Source organism: Pyxicephalus adspersus, chromosome 10, assembly GCF_032062135.1.
Source record: "Pyxicephalus adspersus chromosome 10, UCB_Pads_2.0, whole genome shotgun sequence".
Lineage (NCBI taxonomy): Eukaryota > Metazoa > Chordata > Amphibia > Anura > Pyxicephalidae > Pyxicephalus > Pyxicephalus adspersus.
Window position 1 is genome coordinate 31,386,584 of NC_092867.1, and position 14,560 is coordinate 31,401,143.

The window sequence follows — 14,560 nt, forward strand, 5'->3', positions numbered from 1 at the left end:
TTCCTAAAAAAAGGCAGGGGCAGTTTCAAAATGTATGAGCTGCCTTAACAAACATTAATATACAAGTAGTGTGCATATGTTAACCTACCACACAGGGGTGAAACTAGCAAACACAAAGCTGTCAAAAGAATGTTTAGCAGATCTGCTCAGTTTTAATGGTTTGTTTTTAGCCTTTATCAACTTGCAATGTTCCTCACTAAGCTTGGCGTTAGATGGCCCAGGAGCCGCGACTATATTTAGATTATTAGTACATACTGATAGCATGAAACAAACACCAGACTGTTTATTCAGATGACACATAGGCTTTAGCAGAATCATTTTATGTAGAGAAATCAAAGGGGCAAATTTATAAAGTATAGCAGACTTTATGAACTTTTTACCCCAGAGGGATCTCTATAATAACTTTCATGGGAAACACATGCTAAAAAAAGTTCATTGGGAATCTGTGGGGAAAAGACTCTTTTATCAGTGGCTAGTGGAAAGAATGTCCCCTTACAGTGGTGGTCTAAATAACACTCTCACAGGCAAATAAAAATATCAACAGTATCATGCCATTGGCTCTGCTATGTGGCCTTGACCCTGAAACTATGGTGGTACAATCAGATGGGAAGTTAATTAGCCACATCTCGAGAAACCCCTTTATACCTCTGGAGGAACTGTGGTTATCAATGGCTAAAGTTAAGAATGTGACAATGTAGTCTGACAACTAGAGTAGCGGAAAGTGAGGAAATATTTTGTTTAGGATACAAGAGACCAATGACATCATCTCAGTCTAGGTAAAGTCACTTTACTTGCACTCAATGACTTCTTTTAAAATACAGCTGTAAAATGATACTGTTGCTGTACATTGTGACATGTCAATAATTTATTCATGCAGACATAAAGGTTACTGAAAGGTCCCCTTTAAAAGATAAATGTACTTTAACACAATGTTCACTCCCCTACCCCTTACATTACCCTAACTCACTCTCCCTTTCCACAGTTGTCTACATCCTGATATTCAAAGTCCTGCAGCCATGCATATGTTTGTGTTTTCCCACCACAAGTCCTTGTCTGTGCCTGTGTAGTGTAGCTCCATTGACTTTGGGCATTGTCAGTTTTTAATTTGCTAGTTCTCTTACACAATTAGACAGTACAGTACATGGTAACAAAATGAAAAGGTGCAAGAAGTGCCAGAATTGTGTGGGACATTTGGACTGTTGTTCATGTACCAGGTTTAAATGCCTTTTGTCTTCTCTGGGACAGAATCCCAGTCTAGGAAGTAGACTGTGGATGTTGTCTGAACAAAGATACCTCCAAGTATCTGGGTAGAAAAAATGAATGGGTCTATTTATATATGTTCAACTAAATTGAACCCAGTGTGAAATATTTGAGAAATTTAGGTAAATGTAGGTTGAAACTTTGGTGAAAACTATTATAATTTGATCCCTAAATATAATATTATATTCTTGAAAATCTGTGTATTATTCAAAGAAATGTAATGCACACAAACTGTTCTATTTATAAATGATCCCTGTCAATTCATCTGAAATTAGCTGACAAGTGAATTTCTCTCCTCTGTTCAGTTCCTATTAAAACAATGACTAGTTCTGCCATCTAGCGGCCAACTGTCAAAGTGCATGGCTGTCACAATTGGAAATGCTATAAGTGTAAAATAAAATTATGGGTGAATCTAGCCACAATCAACCCATTCTGATGCCTCCAGGCAACCAGGGCTTCTGATTGAAGATTACATTTCCACTGTTTTCATTTAATTGTGTTCTTTATTATTAAAAAACTATGTTTGGGTCTGTAAAGCAAGTCTGTACTTTTTACTTTACTTCAAATTTAGTTTAGAATTCAAGTACTGAAAAAGTGACCAATCAGATTATTCAGTGTTTTCTTTGTATATAACTAGTTTGAAAATGAATTAAAAGAAAAGTTTGTACTCAGCCGAATTTTGCCTTTTCATTCTTTGAAATAATGTTAGGTCTCAGGAAACCCCTCACCTAATGGGGTGTTAGTGCCTATTTACCACCATAACTCTGGTTGCTGTTCAATTTATTGTGCTTTGTTGGTCAGTAAATAAGGGCCTTCTAATGTTGGTTGGCTTTGTAAGGTGATCCCCTGGGCCTAGTATACGCAGGTCATTTTCACTTCCAATGCAATTGGACTTGTTGGAACATTCAGAAATTTGTAAAGAGTGATCTGAAGTTAGATCATTTTCTATCTGAGAAAAACAATTGTTCTGAGACTTTGTATGTATTAATATATTAATTGCCAGAACGTAAATCAGCCTGGTTGGTCAACATTGGCAGTGGATCTGCTTGTGTGTACTAGGATTAAGATTGTTGCTCTAATCACCGGTTCCTTGCCACTGGTTCTCCCAAGTGAGATTGGCAGAACTGTGCAGTAAGTGAATGATCAATACACAACTGCTCAGGAGACCCCAGGCAACCTCTGATGGAACCCTATAGTTCCACACACTCCAAAATAAAGTGATACTTCACCCTCTTTAGTTTTCTTACTGTAGAGCCAACATATTGACATACAGAATTGTTTCTGTGGAATCTGCGCATGTTTCCATGATTGTGGTGATGCGCTTATGAAAGCATAAAAGGGAAAATTTGAAAGAGTTAAAATAGTGTTTTTCAAACTTTATAACATGGGAGAACCCTTGAAAAAACGTTTATGTCTTCAGGAAACCTCTGCAATAATAACTATATCCACAGCTCACTGTGCATTAGCTTGGCGGTTAGTGGACAGAATTTCTCTAACATTGCTGGCCATTGGAGTGAATGTCACCATTAAAGATAGACAAAAAGATCCGAAGATAGTAACCTATAGCAACCTCTGCAGGGACCCTGGTTGAGAAAAAAATGAGTTAGAAGGTAGAGAGAAATATGTTTTTTGAGAATATGGAGAAAAAATAATCATGACATAACCACTCCTATAGAAGCTATAGAAGTTGTGTGACTTGAATTTTGCTTTAATTGTAAAATAATTAAAAAAAATTGTAAAGTGCATAGAAAATTCTGCAATAAAAGTGCACAGTGGTCACGGTCACACAGAAAATGTTTAAATAAGCTAAGATGAAGCATTGTAGTATTGCCTTTAATGATTCATGTATTCATTTTTTATGAGCAGTGATGAATCCTTATCAGATAAACTACTTGTGAAGATTAACTTCTTTTTAGAATTACCACTACGCCCCCTGCTGGTGTAAGCATGCTCCTCGTGGGAAGTAATTATAGAACAGGAATTTGTTTACTTATCTTGTAGGAGCTTCTTTGACTCTCATTTTCTGGCAAACACATCTTTGCTATGTAGGTAACACGTAGGCAGTTCAGCAACTTTACAGATACATGAACGGACACATGATTATGTTCTTCTTCAATAACATAGGTAGGATTACATTAGACAGGCAAAAGTCTAATCATATCAGCCAATTGTGGTCAAAGTTATAGAGCCACAAAATCTGTAGCCACATTTTAGTTCATGATTAATGTTATTTTGTACACAATCCAAAAGAACCACTGATGTCACTCTGATTTAGCAGTTGATATTTAAAACATATCTTTCTGACAGATGTCCCTCTAGATATATTGAACCAGATGGTTGTGATCATATGAGAATGACAGCCATCATATTGACCATTTAATATATCTGGCCAAGCTTTTTATGGCAATGCCAAGCATCACTCTACAGAATGTACCTAGAATATGGTATGTATTCTCAATATAGGAGTTCGGGGCAATGGCCCAGTTTCGATACCCTAAAACCATCCTTGCTCAAAGCAGGAGTGTAGAGTATTGCAGTGGCAAATTTCCTTTTGTTTCTAAGAGGATAAAGGTATTGCTGTGGTGTGAGGATGGATTCTAAGGCATCTTTCAACTGATGCTGGCAATGCTCTCCGTTCTGCTATGCAGAAGACTTATGGTACAAACAAGTAGACTGCTTTCTTGGAAGTAATGGATGCACCTCAGAACTTGTTGGCAGTTTTATCTCACTGCATTGCCTGGAGATTCTGCATGACCCAACAAGCTCACTAACTTTACCAGATAATCCTTGGGTACCTTTGATGCAACTTGGAGCCCCTGAGGCCACTGCTGTACCAGCACCCTACCAATGTCTGTGCCCCATCTCTGCTGAAGAACACCTGCTGATGAGCTTGCAGTGAGTACACTCTTCCTGTGTGCATTGTATTTTCACTCTGTCGATCTGTTTTTTAAGTAAGTGTATAATTTGTGTTTTTTGTGTTTCCTGCAGATATGAATTCATAAAACCTTTCCTTCTCAGTATACATCTGGGATGGCCAAGGTGACAATCGCTGGGGTAGTCCATGACACATGTGAGCTAATGAAGGAGAGAGTCATACCCAAATCCACCAAGCAGGTGCAAAAGCAAATCAGCTAGGGGTTCTGCAACAGCTGATAATTCCCAAACTGCCTTGAAGCTCAGGATAGTAAGCAGCTACCCTCACCACTCCCATCACAGGTGCCACCATCTTTACCTGGTCTTCTTACAATTTAGGTCTTCAGCCAACTTGATTGGCCAGGCCAGAATAACATAACTCCGATGCATGTGGACTGACAATTATCCCAGGCAGCCAGGGACGTCAGGATCATACACTGAGCTTTGCATGTGCAGTTCAATGAACATTACAGAGAAGATTGCAAATAGAAAGGTAAGTATGTTTTATTGCAAAAGTGACATCACATGTCCCTTATGAAATAAACACTCTGCCTTCTTGCAATTTTTCATTTTAATAGTTCCATTCTAATTTTGTCAGCTGAGAAATGGGTTCATATGAGAATTATGTAAACTTATCAATATTTAGAAACTCTGTGATGGGACAGATGATACTAGATGGACAGTTGGTGTGCTCTCACCTCAATGTCTTGTGAACAAAGGTGAATCAAAGCCATTTGGCTGATGAGGATTTCATCTACATTACTAACTTGATAAAGCCATATCCAAAGTGAGTCTTGGATTGATAAAAAAATAGATAGATAGATCGATAGATAGATAGATAGAAAGAAAGAAAGTGGAGTGTGTATTTAGCCTACTAACCAACAAATAGAGGATCTTCTACACTTCTTTATGTTTATCCTAGATGAAGTAGGTGAGGTGGTAAAAACCTTTGTACACCAACTGAAGAGTGTAAACTTTGATTGCCTACTAGAGCATGACATCATTGACATACAAGTACCGGTACTTTCTGTGTATCCATGTACAGTTTCCTTAGCTCTGCTTGACTAATGTGCCAACTACTTTGTCTCCCCAAAAGGAAAAGTCTCCTGGCAGTACTTCATAATCTAGTCATAGACCACACATTTTGTCTGTTCCTACATTGTTTATTATTATTTTATCATTATTTTTATTATTATTATTATTATTATTATTATTAATAATAATAATAACAATAATAATAATGTAAATAATATTATTTTGTGCTATGTTTGTCTGTTCATGTTTTTATTGTTTACATTTTTAATTTCCTTATCTAACTGTAAGTAAATAAAACACTTTTTCAAACGGTTGGTTTATTATTTCCCACAAAAAATGGATAGGAAAGGCAGTGTTTGCTTTTTCTAAATACCAGTAATATATAAAACTGCTGAACTATTCAAGCCTGTAAAATGAAATAGTGACAAACCACAACCAACTATACGTTTACACAAGTTACCATAACTGTGGAAGACTGTATGTACTGATATGATTTTTCTGATGGATGAGGAAGCTTTTCACATCATAATACGTTATCCTTCTTCACTGTGTGTGTGTAGTAAAGGTTTGCATGGCATTGGCAATCCAGGCTTTTTAGCATTTGCTTGAATACTAAGATGCAAACATAAGATTTGTTTGTTCACTTAACCTAGAAATCAAATTCCAGAAAAAAGAAAGGCAGATGAGAAATCCCACTGTTTAGTAGATTATGGATTTGGGAGGATTCCAGAAAAAGTGAGGAACTGTATAGATGACTAAAGAGATCTTTTGGAGTTAGAGTTGAATTCTCTGTAACTGTCAGCCAGTGTAAGACTAGTAGAGCATGTAAGAAGAGAGGTGGATGAGTCAAGCCAGAAACTTAAGGGTGGACAGGTGTGGCATCCTTTGGTTTGTTGATAAACCACAAATAGGATTGTTGCAACATAAGTAGAATTGATATGAGATTGTGAGGGGTCTAACACATTAGAAATAAGGCATTTTATATATTTTGTTTTTCTCAGTGAATTATACCTGATGTTCCATTCACATTGTGCAAGATCTGGTATTATTACAGCAAAACTTATACAAGAAAAAAGTGTGTACACATAGTCTTCATTACAGCATAATCCTTTGCATGGCATAACTACATCTGTTGTCAAAGAACCTGCTATATTAACTGGTCCAGGTTTGTCACTTTATGTTATGTTTCCAACCCCCTTATTATTCTGTATTTTAATGACTCTACCTAAAGACTTAACTGCATTGTTGAGTGTTTATACCTAACATTTATTGTGTTTGTATTTATTTACCTTTATTGTCAGATACTCCTACTGTGCAGTGGCTTCAAAAAGTATTAAGCCCCCCTTTCAATTTTGGTATGTTGCAGCCCTGATGCTTCAATGGTTAATATTCTTTTTTTTCTCATTAATCTACTCTCAGTACCCTTTAACCTCCTTGGCGGTATGATTATTTGAGTATTTTTACATGTCAAATACATGTCACATATATTTTACATGTCAAAACTTCTAATTTGAAATTTACCACCAGTACCGCCACCCCCTCACCCCCGACACACCCACGCCGCCTGCACACATGTCGCATACCCGGCCGGCATTTGCATCCCCTAACCACACGTCTTCAACGCTCACACATCTGGATGCGAGGCTAGGGGACGCAAATGCCGGTTATCGCGAAAGGGACGCCGATGACAGCCGGGCATCACCAAGTAGACCTAGATGCCGGGCCAGCATCCCTGGAGGACACAGCGGGCACTCGAGGACCAGCTAGGTCCTCAGTTCAACCATGAGTCTGGCTCGGGTTAGTGTTTTCTGTAAAGAAGTTTCACCCTGAGCCACACTTGGGACTACCGCCAGGGAGGTTTATGACTAAGCGAAAACAAGAGACAATTAGACAATTTTGTTAATTTTTTAATAGGAAAAAACTGAAAAATCACATTTACATACCTATTCATTGCCTTTACTTAGTTTTCTTTTGAAGCACCTTTGATGAGTTTTACAGTTATGGTTGTCCTTCTGGAACTCCCTTCTCCACATAGGGTCTCTGGAGCTCAGTCAGAGTGCCCATTGGGTTTTTGGCCATTTCTCCCACTAAGGCCCTTCTCCCTTATTTGCTCAGGGGAGACCAGCTCATGGAAGAGTCCTGTTTGTGACAAAGCATTGTGTCCTTGGGAACCTTCAGTGCAGAAGAAGTTTTTTATAGCCTTCCTCAGATCTGTATTTTGCAACGATCCTTTCTCTAAACTCTGCAGGCTGTTTCTTTGCTCTCATGGCTTGGTTTTTGCTCCAATATGCATTGCCAGCTATAAAGCCTTCTATAGAGCGGTGTGTGCCTTTCCAAATCTTGATCAGCCTTGCTTTTATTGTGTTATGCACAGCATTATAAAAATTGATGTGGCCATAGCCATACAAAATAATGATGTGATAGTCTTGGGTCACGCATGATCATTGGGGAAGGATAGACTACTATGGTCAGTTAGCAAAAGGAAGTGGTGGGGGCTAGGTAAAAAGGGTCTTTTTGGAAGGGGGGGTATTGTTACTTTTTTTTAAAAAAAAGATCAAGACCATGCAGACAGGAGTGTGCTTTTCTAAATAAAATATTAGGTTTGTTTTATGCATTCATATAGATATAATTGTTTCAGATCAGTATGAATCATACTGATACAAGATATAAAAATGAATTCTTCTTAAAAATCTTGTACTGTGTCCTTCCCCATGTTTTACAAGGATAATATGTGGATACTAGTACAACACCTGCTTTATGTGCTCTGTCCTTGTTGATGTGAAATATCTATTTCTTTTTCACCAGACAGTGAACAAGTATGGCATGTTGAGCTATTGGGTACACACTGTCAGAAACAACAGTTGCTGGTTCTCTTGGCCGAGACAGTAATCTGAAGTACTGTGCTGCTCCTATCCTTGTTGAAACCTGAGTACATTCAATCTCCAAGGCTGACATGGCACTTCTGGGAGTCAGCACAATTCTTGCGTGCCATTACCTGCAATTGGCTTCCTGATGCTGAGCTTGACTTCTTAAAAGCTCACTTCTAATACTTCTAATATGTATTTCTTATTTAAAATAAATCTGTAAATATGTAGTCTATTAGCTATACAGCATCTCTTAGTCCTGCTAATAACAGTTCTAGTTTTCACTAGTTGCTAGAAAAGTATGGCATGTTGAGCCACCAAGTACGCACAGTCAGGCACTACTCCCACTGGTATGTTTGGCTGAGATTATACCTAAGATTCCATCTTCATTCTTCTGTAATGACAGGCTCAGATTCAGTTTATGATGAACACTGACAATGATCCAGTCAGAATGCTTCATCTTCCCCATTACTAAGATGTTTTCCTGGCGTAGGATCTCACCGCTTCTGAATGAACCGGGTTCAAATCCAAAATGTGTCTTTATCCAAAGGTCAAATCTAAAGTGGTTTATATATTACTAAAATTACATTTGTTATATTAGTAACATACATATATACTTCAGTTTATGCTGCAAGCTAATGTAACAGCTCTCCTGTGGAGCCATCCTCAGCTATTTTCCTTTCTACTTACAATATACCTTAGAAACATTTCAAGAAACATCTTGTTGATTACTGTCTAGATTGACTGATACGGAGACTGTTAGCTTTACTTTAATGTACAGCTTACGTACATTAATTTGGTTCACTCCCTGGCTCCTAATGAAAACCCTACTTCACTCATTAGCAGGGTGAGCAATAGTTTTGCAGTAGAAACTTTGTGAACCTTCCTTGGCAGTGATACATATACAGCAATTTGTTTTTCTTTGGCGTGCTAAAAAATAGATGAAAAACTATAACCTTACCTGCTTGTCTGCAAGTTTTTTTATTCCACTCACCCTGTCCCATTTCGTCTAGGGTTGCACCTTCTTGCACATCTTCCTTCTTCTTTTCCTTGTTTCGATACTCGGTCATCTCAATTGGCTGGGCCTTTTCTGCAATAAAGCCCTGCCTGATGCCAATTTCTGAAAGTCAAACCTTAGTGTTTAAAAATTCTGATCCATTAAAAACTTTTTTTTAAATTTAAATATTGTATAGAAGGGTTATAATTACTATTTGGTGTTTGTTTTCATGTTTCGTTGAGTCAATTTTCTCACACAGAGAGCATTCAAAAGCTTATAGGGGTAACGCCTAGTAATGGTAATTATAGCAGCGGGTCCCTGAAGAGCTAAAAGTTATTTCAAGGGTATCCCCATGTTAAAAAGGTTGAGAAAGGCTTCTTTAGAGTTTACAAAAACAAAAGGAAATATTCTAATGGGGGCACCTGTTCTAAGGAGAGCTGTCTAAGAGGGAGATTTTCTCTTGCTTATGTGTCTCTAGGACAGCAAGTGAAGGAATATTTCCTTGATGGGATGCAGGCAAAAAATAAAAAAAAACAGCAGGGGTTTATCTTTTCCCTACCCTATCCAAAACTGTATGACTGCATTGCTGTTTAAAGTGCAAGTGTGGGCTAATGGTAAAGGTATTCAATGCAATCATTTTATGTGTACTGTGTATTAAAAAATTAAATGTATTTTAAATTATATTTCGGTCTGTCTGTACAAGCCTGTAATGCCCTGCACAGAAGCTTGCAGACTGGAAAAACGTAGGGGCAGTTTCTACTGCAATCTGTTTCATTGTTCTGTACTATGAATCTAATATAGGTAGCTTGCTGATTAAAGGAAGGAGAACAGAGATGACCACATCAATGAGATGCTGTTCTTTATATATTCAATGACAGTTTGTTTAAACTGTTTTGCTTTAAATGCAGTGAAACAATATGCATTCAGGTGTCTGTATAAAGTTTGGCAGGGGTGTCTATTCTTATTTTTAGTATATTGACTGAGCTGTTGGATGTAGCTGGGTAGGTTGGAATTATTATCATAGTAACCAATTGGACCCTCTAGTTTTCTATTGTGCTGTAGAATAGTGACTGAGTTTATTCCATGAGCAACAAGAACCCTTCTTACTGATTCAGATAGTCATCTCCTTTGTAGGGGCTCTTACAGATGGGCATTTGTTAGATGGTCTGTCACATGTGTTTTTGGTGATTTTGTTGTTATAGATTTACATATGCTTGTCACAGTATACAGTAACTCTCAGCCAGGGTACCTCAAGGGTTGCTTGGAGGTTCTCTGAGCTCTTAGCAAGTTTTGTCTCTAAGATAAGTAACTACTAATACCAGGTATCTTTTGAGCCATCTATATGGGGAGCTTACTTTTCAATGGCCACCATAGTGGAAAGCATTCTACCCACTAAAATCCAGTGTAATGTGATTCTTGTCCCTCTGACCATGAATGTAAGTGGGTCTCTATCAACTGTGTACCAGTGGAAAAGCAGGCATCTCTCCCAATAACCACCAATGTAACCAAGTCTCTCCACATTGACCACCAGCGTAAAAAGAGGCCTTCTCACACTGACCACCAATGTAAGCTGGTACTGTAAGTAAACTGTTCACCACTGTAAGGCATCTCTGCCATTACCAATTAAACTGTCCCTTTTCCAATGTCCATCAATACAAACAGTTACTAACTGACCACTATGTAAGGACGCGATATTGTTTATACCGGTTGTTTCTTCTCTGATTAGTACTGTTTATTTAATTTAATTATTCTTACTAAAATAAGCTTATACTTTAGAACAGCACCAGAAATAAAATATTTGTAGTATAAAAAAGGTATTTTTTGTTACATTCTACAACTTACTGCTCATGGTTCTACGATGTGCAGATATCATAATTATAAATAAAACTTCTATGAGGCTTTAAAGTTATTTCAAAGTTTCATCTATGTTAAAAATGTTGAGAAAGGTTGGTATAAAATGTAGCTGCTTTCAAAAGAGGGACTGAAGCTAAATGTTTCCTAACAAGTAGTTAAAAACATTGTAAAAAAAATAATAATTGACTGATCCTTCTCTTTATTTGAATCCTGTTCAAAAAGATTTTTAAAACTGTAAATATATATTTTAGTCTGGGGGTCTGAGAAGGAAATATTCTAGGAAATAAAGAAGTGTATTTACCATGTAAAACTAACTATTGCAAAAATGACGAGCACTTGCCTGAAGTTTTCCTGTCCAATGAGATGAAATGCTTTGTAGGCACATGGTGTGGAGTTCCCAAAATAACACAGGACCTGCCACTGACAAATGCTGCTTCTTCAGTGGTGACAGGTTGACTCAGCTCCATACAATCATTTTCCCGAAATTTCAGGATTACGCTTCTTGTCCTGTTGGATAAGTGCTTTGGATCCCTGGGACTGTTGTTTTTCAGCTTCTTTATACACTCTTGGATAATATTTCTTAAGAGGATACAGCCAAGGCTGGACACAGAAAAAGATTTCTAGGTAATTATGGAAAATAAACACTGGTGATCTCTGACTGCAACTTCTTTACATAGATGAGAATGTATTGTAATATAGATACCGAAAATCATGCTAACAAACTAGTTTGGTGCACTTGTTAAATGATCTTTGAATAGTACTGTAAGTTTATTTAGAATTGGAGTTTATAAATGTAGCTTTTTCCTTGGCAGTCTTTGCTGTGAATTAACACTGTAGTGGTAACTAATACTATGAAAATTTGCTACTAATAAGTAATGTTATTTCATGTGATTATCTATGGAAATAGACCTTGACTTTTTATTTTTAATAAAGTCTTACTTTATACTAGGCTGTGTAAAACGACCCTGCTGATTATATTTAGACCAATGTGATTTGCACTGTAGATTAGAGTACACAACAGCTGCACTGGTCGTATAGGAAAGGGCAGAGCTCCTGGGGACTTTGTGCCTTTCCATCTCCAGCAGAACATTGATTAACAGCAGCAGATGTTTGTCTAGGTAATGCAACCCTCATTAAAATAGCAGCACTCCCATCATCGCTTCATAGCATGTAGGATAACGATTCAAACTCACTTTTGCTTAATGCAAGACAGGACTGTTCTTGGTTTTACAAGTAAAAGTAAAAAACTTAGCAATACACAACCAAACAATAGAAAGCAAAAATCAAACATGTCACCGTGATTGTTTTAAACTAAGTTGACATGTAGAATTATTCTGTGTGCTATGTTGTTTAGGGTAAGCACATTATCTTTTATTCTATATGGTGCTATGAAAGGTTGTGTTCATTTCTAAGAATAAGATCTACTTTTATGTTTTCCTACTAGTTACATCCTCATGCAACACAAAAACATTAATTAATAAAAATAAAATAAGTTTAGAAAATGAGAAAATTAGTTTTAAACCAGTGATCTATATTTTGACTACTGTTTCAATTATAAGTAGTATTGTTATCATAAAAGGTAAATATTAATTAAAAATGATATACTGTAAATTTTAGGTTAGTGGTAGACAAGACTATACTTTTTTTTTCCCAGGCCTATGGTATTTGGATGGCTAGATATCTATTTCCAACAAGAAATGGGTAAATCAAAATTACAGAACGGATAAAGAAAAGCTTTAAGCTAAAAAAAACCTAACTTGTTTTTTTTAGCTTAATGAAAATATTAATTTGTTGCCTTTTATTTTGTTTGATGGTATATGAAACTTGTCATGGTGCATCCATTTAGCATTGCTATGCTGCCATATAGTGTATTACATAACACTAATGTCTAAGTTGGGTCCAACTGGATGCTTAGTTGTACAGTGATTGAAATACACATAGTTACAAGTCTGAAAGTCTATTCCTTGTCTATACTGCTATGCTGGTCTTCATTTAACAACGTATCATAAAGGGTTAATTCAGCTAAAACTATTCTCTCTGCTGTTGATTGGTGCAGTTTGGCTACTTTTTTGCTGGAACTTCAGTAGTAAGATCCTTGCCATATTCAACATTTTGTGTGTCACTTTTGCTGTTAAATTATCAGTTCTACAAATAAATATGATCCTCTCACAATAGCCCAGAGAGATGGTAAAGGCCAAAACATCACCAGTGTGTTAGAGATAATATAAGTTAACAAGTATTAAAAGTTAACACTTCAGTTGCAAAAGGAAAAGTAAACCTACAGGGATTGCAGTCTTTTTAATGTTGGCCCTGCTGTGCCACATCAGTCCATCCCAGATCCTTAATCAAAGAATCCTGAAACTTGTCTACTTAAAATAATGATTGAACAAACCACAAAGCATCATTGCTATTGCTCACAATCACTGTTGTAAAAAAAGTTAGTAGTGAGCAATTTCTCTCAGCCTCCAATCAGATTTAGTTCTTCTTGGATGTTTGATTGTGATTGATGATGTACGAAGCAGAGAAAGAGGAGCTTACACAGCATAGGCGCCTGAAGATACATTCCTGCAGCCCTCCAGTCTCTAGGCTGCAGTTTACAATGTTGCTACAAGGACACACTGACAATTCAGCCTTCAACCAAGTTATCTATCAACATACTGTATGTGATGTTCCTACATCATAAAGACTTTTAAATTATTTGAAAGCCAGCCCTAACCCCAAACCCAAGAATAATCTGATCAACAACTCGTCCACCATGATCAGGGAGGTAGAGCCAAGTGCCATAACTAGGTCTCCATACTGCAGTTTAACGACCATAAAGGAGACTATTTGGACTGACCACTTTGATGGTTAGAACCCCTCATCTTGAGTGGTAATGAAACTGGACCTTTACTTTCTCTTTACATAAGTAAGAACTCTACTGGTAATTAAAAATAAAGAGTTTTTGGCACAAGGAGAGTATTGTATTCAATGATAATTCTCATAAATAACAATACAAGACATATTAGTTCCAGTACGCCACAATAAGGACTTGTGGTCTACAGAATATCATTTAGGCCCTAGGGGGCGCTACACATACGTCATGTAGCATATTGCGCACTTATATAGCCACAAGTTTTATCACGTGTGAAACAGGATAATTGTTTGTGTTGACTATTGTACCCGACTCGTTTCGCCCTACTAGGCTTCCTCAGGGGTAGCGGTGCGTCAACAAATTTTTACACATGCAGTCATCTAAGTTCATAAACATATATGTATATATTAATATTTTAGTTAAATGGAAAATGAGCAAAATACACAGAAAAATAATTTTAAGTTGATAGTGATATAGTACATAGTAAAAACTGTGTGATCAAGGTAAGTATCCATACAAATTCATCATATCATGGATTATTATGTATAGTAAAAATGCTAAATACCAGAAAATGTACACTATAGAAAATGAATCACGGAATATATACAGATATATATATATGTGTAACTTACATGGCCAAGACCGTAACATAACAAGACCATGTAAGTTACACATGTACCGTATTTTTCGCCATATAAGACGCACCCAATTTTAAAGGAGGAAAATCTAGAAAAAAAAGATTCTGAAAGATTATTCCCCTTCTGATCACTCATGTGCCATTCA

At 36.9% G+C, this 14,560-nt stretch overlaps 1 protein-coding gene across 5 annotated transcripts in view; it reads left to right on the forward strand.

Moving 5' to 3' along the window:
- Positions 1–14,560, forward strand: part of MYPN (myopalladin) — an 86,762-nt gene that overhangs the window by 23,394 nt on the left and 48,808 nt on the right. Inside the window, exon 1 of one of the 5 annotated variants that reach the window (XM_072423148.1) lies at positions 11,383–11,547. The exons of the other annotated variants lie outside the window; for them this stretch is intronic. The gene's annotated coding sequence lies outside the window, so the exon portion shown is untranslated. Of the gene's footprint in view, positions 1–11,382; positions 11,548–14,560 lie in introns of those variants that run through there. 5 annotated transcript variants of the gene reach the window in all.